This window comes from Temnothorax longispinosus, unplaced genomic scaffold, assembly GCF_030848805.1.
Source record: "Temnothorax longispinosus isolate EJ_2023e unplaced genomic scaffold, Tlon_JGU_v1 HiC_scaffold_23, whole genome shotgun sequence".
In the NCBI taxonomy this organism is placed as follows: Eukaryota; Metazoa; Arthropoda; class Insecta; order Hymenoptera; family Formicidae; genus Temnothorax; species Temnothorax longispinosus.
Window position 1 is genome coordinate 229,252 of NW_027270047.1, and position 5,564 is coordinate 234,815.

The following is a 5,564-nucleotide window of genomic DNA, read 5'->3' on the forward strand; positions in this document are numbered from 1 at the left end:
GAGCGGCCACGATTACACGCTACAATAGACCATCTTTTTGCAATAATTTTTTCTTTTTTTGTTTCTGTAAATCCAGACAGGCGCTCCTCCTCCTCCTCCTCCTCTTCCTTTTCCTCCTCCTCCTTCTTCTCTTTCTCTTCCTGCTTATGCTCCTCCTCCTCCTCCGACGATGACGACGACGACGACGACGACGACCATGTCGCGTAGAATGGTTTGTACGGGTGATTGCTGAAAAGAGAAAAAGTGATTGACATTTACGCACTCACTCACTCACTCACTCACTCACTCACTCACTCACTCACTCATTCACTCACTCACTCACTCACTCATTCACTCGCTCATTCACTCACTCACTCAGTCACTCACTCACTCACTCAGTCACTCACTCACTCACTCACTCACTCACTCACTCACTCACTCACTCACTCACTCACTCATTCACGCACGCACACCCACACGCGCATACCCTCGTTCCCACTGATCGTTGGGGTAAACCCGGTCTTCTGCCAATGGCTCCCAGTATTTTGTGTCCAAATTTGTTGTAAAATCGCCATCGGACGCGTACTTTTTGTATCGACGGTGCCAATTTTCAGGCAGCGATTTGCCCTTCTTCCAGTAGTACATGTAATTTTTAGCGGCTATCGACGCCGCCGCTCCGCCGCCCGCCTGGACGATCCGTTTATGTAACTCGGCGTCTCTAGCTCTTATCCAGTATAATTCGATCCGTCGTTTCAGGCATAGCCGCCGCCTCCGTTGTTTCCGCTGCCACGGAGTCATTTCGTTGATGTTGCTGCCGCTGTCGCTGCTGCTGCTACTGTCGTCCCTGTACATCTGTAAGAAGAAAACGTTAACAAGATTAGAGTTATTCGTTAAAATTGATCGCGTAATAAAATAAATAAACGATCAAATACTTACCTTTTGCCGAGTGACGCTCGAATGAATGAGTTGGTTATCTGAAATGTGAGAAAAAAATTATTAGAAAAAAAATAGTCGTACGCTATAAACGACCGTGGATTCGCGTAGGGCTCGTCCCGACGGGAGTTATACACCACGTAAAAGGTGAAACACATCGACGATTTGTTACTGGCGAAAAACGTTTGGCCTTATCAAAGACATTGCAAGTAGAAGCCCCCAGTACGGTTAAACAGGAAATGATGACAGCTGCGAATACAACTTTACTAGAAGCTGGAAATCTGAATGACGTATGCAGCCTGACGATATTGCAAAAGATTTCGAGTGATAATAACTCGAAAGACGATCTGGATCCTAATTATTATATTTTTATGCGTAAATTAATACAAGAGACAAAAGAAAATTGGAAGGCCAAACATATTCATGGTTTTATACATCAGTGGTCATTGAAACCTTTTTATATTGTGTTGTTTACGGAAAAACAGCTGAATGTATTACTGTCCGTTGAGAAAGGTATGGCATGTTGCCATTTAGATGCCACGGGCAGTATAGTTTTGCCTCCTCCTGATGTCAATAAACGGATTTTTTTATTATTCACTGATTTTGCCGGGTAACAATGATTGTGGTCAATTTCCTGTAGCAGAGTTTATATCCAGCATGCACAACACATTGTACATAAGTCACTTTTTGAAGCTGGTCGCCATAGCTTTGAAAAAGCTAAGCACTCAATCTCCGGCGATTGACAAAGTTGAAACCGATTTCAGTTTAGCACTGATGCAAGCGGTTATGGAAGGGTTGAATGACATTTCGTTGCTCGAGTATCTAAACCGTTCGTATGAAGATATGATAAACGGGACACATACCGTAACATCACTAACAATTCTGCATATCTGTTCTTCCCATATGATTCACACCATTAAGAGAAAAGGTTCAAAAATATTTCGAACAGAATCGCAGTATCGTCTTGCGGGGATGGCAATGACGAAACTGATTCATAGTAATAATTTAAACGCGGCTGATGAAATATTTACTCACACCGTCAAAATTTTTTATTTCGAAACAGCGCTAGCAGGCTTGGTAGATAGCGTCAATTTCATTCTCGAGACCGAAGATTTTGACGAAATACAGATCAAAAAAGAGAGCACACAATTCTCGCTATCCAACCATGACACTGACCATGCAGCAACTAAAAAATCGCCATTTTTTAAATTTTTTAGCGACACATATCAATCTGTTAAGGCCAAAAATATAGAAACAAGCACAGAGTCAAACGAGTACTATTGTCCGGAGTTCATTGATTACTTGCTGCACTATATACTACTTTATTATCCACTTTTTTCGGCGATTCATTTGACAGAGTTTGACTTGAAGCGTGACTCTAACGCATCGGTTGAAAGTTGGTACAGAGTTGTAAAATGTCTTTGGCTGAAAGGTAAAAGATATCCGGTGCCTAGACTGATTCAAAAAATGGCATCTATATTGAATGGGCGAGTGTTGGAAAGATCATACACCACGAAAACAAGTCGCCAAGTCCGAGGAAAAAAAACGAAAGAGCACTGCAACCAAGTTCGAAGAACTGACAGAGAAATGGAATAAGCGAAAAAAAGACAGATACATCAAAAACACCAAACGTACTAATTCGTTTTTCAAAATGTCGAAGAAAAACGAAAGACAAAAATCGAATAATGGTACTGATCCGTCAATCATTATACGCAGCAAATCTCCTGCCCGTTCCAACAGATCACAGGAAAGGTCTGTCTCGTCGAATGAAGTCACTGAAGAGGAATACGAAACCACTGATCTTTCGTCTTTGACAATTAATTCTACCGTTTTTTCTAGGGTACCTAGTGGCCTATTGGCTTTCCATAAAAAAATATTGCAGGTTACGATCTACAGCCCGCGAATTTCATGAAGCTTTGTTTCGACGAGTGGTTTGACGACAGCATAATGAATGCTTTCTTTGTAGCGATAACGGACGATGCAAGAGCCCGAGGTTCATCAGTAATATTTTTTTATATCTTTTGTACCCTGCGAATGTTAGAAACAGGTAAAATAAGTAAAGGGTTCCAAAAATGGTTGTCACGTACCGGTGTTCTCAATTACAATGTATGGCTATTGCCCATCATGAAAAATTCTCATTGGTCACTACTCATTATCAGTTTCACAGACAAATTATTTTTATATATAGACTCACTTCATGGCCGTCCATTACAAATTATAATTGATTCTTATATTTCTTTGATTGATCGCGAAATGTTAAATGGGTAATTATTCAGTTTACACCCCTCACCTCCGATCTTGATGAACTTAGGCTCAATCGACGCGTTTTTGCACGAAACGAAAGAATCTGGCAGAAAAAAGTGTCGCTCTGCCCCGCGACGCGAGATATTAATCGTTAAAGTTGACAGGAATCAGGTTATGATTCCTGTCATACCGACGACATGTAGCAACACTGAACGTGCCCTGCGGCCACATGCGCATGCTCAGTGGTCGCACGCGCATGTAAAACTGCGCCAATTTTAAATGAATCAATCGTGCAGAATAACCAAGCATCTCGATTCAAGCAGTTAGGTCTCACGCTGGGAGTTTCATTAGTTTAATTATGCGTGGGAAGCACACACACACACACACACAACGGGGGGTGCGAGAGGGGGGCCTTCGGCCCCCCTCCCCCGCACCCACCCTGCCGGTAGGCTGCGTGGACCTCGCTTTACAACATAAAGTACATGCTAAGTTGTAAAACGAAATTATAAAGTACATGCATGGGGGAGGGTGCAGGGGAGAAAAGCCTTTCTGTTCACGTGCGCTCACGCATGTAAGCCCCCTTGCACCCCTCCATGCATGTGCTTTATAATTTCGCTTTACAACTTAGCATGTACTTTATGTTGTAAAGCGAGGTCCACGCAGCCTACCGGCGGGATGGGTGCAAGGAAGGGGGGCCGAAGGCCCCCCTTCGCACCCCCCCGTTGTGTGTGTGTGTGTGTGTGCTTCCCACGCATAATTAAACTAATGAAACTCCCAGCGTAAGACCTAACTGCTTGAATCGAGATGCTTGGTTATTCTGCACGATGTAACTGTTTAATGATTTTCGTTAAAGCAGGGCACATACACACGTGTGTATGCCCTGCTTTAACGAAAATCACAACTTCTATAAAGCAGGGCATACACACGTGTGTATGTGCCAGCTGCTTTAACGAAAATCACAACTTCTATAAAGCAGGACATACACACATGTGTGTGTGCTCATGATCGCTACTGCCACCCAAGGATGTTAGGTGTTAGAATTTAAATAACATATTGTCAGGAAAAGTTAGTAGATTTAATAATTCAGTATAATGTTTTGGCAGTTACAATTAAGTATAGTAAATGTAGCAATGATATTAATATCGATAAAGAGATAAATGTACCGATGTAGAAAACGGTACTATGTAAAAAATGTACACAAGAAACGTGTGTTCAAACAGTGCTGGTACTTCGTTCTTGATCTCTGGATGTCCCTGGCTGGTCCTCAGAGGTGAATGTCGGAGGATATATTTCGGCGATGATTTCAAAGAATTTTTCAATTCGTTCCAGACGGCTATAGGCGCGTTTGAAAAGAAATTCGCACAAATATCCAAGGACGTGATCCTCCCTGGTTCCGTACCTTGGAATATTGCCGCGAACTTCTCTCCAAACACGCTCTATGTGCTGCGTATGAGCGCCTGAAATTGGAAAAATTTATTAGATACAAGGAATAATATAATATGATATAATTAACAACTGTATAATTTCGATTATTTTAATATATATATTAATTTTAAACATCTCTCACCGCTTTCAGGATCGACGAAGTTAAAGGAATGGTTAACTGTCGCATGTTGGAAGCCCTCATTGTTTAGGCAATTATAGGACTTCCATCAATCTGACATAATCGTAGTGCCTGGCAGTATCCATTCCTTGATACATGCCAGGAGTGTAGTTTCCGTCCGATCCTGAACTGGAACGATGAAAATTTTCTTTGAGCCTCGCTCATATCCTCCGAATATCCAATTACCTCTGACGAGCCGACCACGATTATATTTTCTCTTTCCAATTTTTGCCTCGTCAATTTCGACTATGTGTCCTGGGCCACCAAGTTTCTCACTATGCTGTTCAGCCCAGAACACACAGACCTGTAAAAAGAAATTATATTAATTTTTTATTTCATACATTACTATATATTTTTGAAGAACATATATGCAGTACGCATATTTATGAACATGTTAAAATATAATTACCTCTCGGCAAAAATTAAACCAATCTACAATCGTGGCCGACGACGACACGCCAGTTTCAGCCAGAGTGTCATCTTGACGTGGATGTCGCAACATCAAAAAACATGCAACAATTTTGCATATTGTTGCCACGTCAAGATGACTTTTGCCGAACCAAGTACCTGCTTTGGCACTTTTGTCAAAATCGCACTGCATCGAGACACGTTTCTTGTGTATATTTTTTACGTTGTACCGTTTTCTACATCGGGACATCAATGTCTCTTTATTGATATTAATATTACTGCCACATTTACTACACTTAATTGTAGCTGCCAAAACACCATGCTGGATTAAAAAATCTACTAACTTTTCTTGGAAATGTGTTATATAGCCAAATTCTAATAAGCTCAACATGGTTGC

At 41.5% G+C, this 5,564-nt stretch overlaps 1 pseudogene; it reads right to left on the bottom strand.

Annotated features, from left to right (window-relative positions):
- Positions 1-438: 438 nt before the first annotated feature.
- On the bottom strand, positions 439-5,346 carry LOC139823963 (uncharacterized; annotated as a pseudogene).
- Between the last annotated feature and the right edge of the window lie 218 nt (positions 5,347-5,564).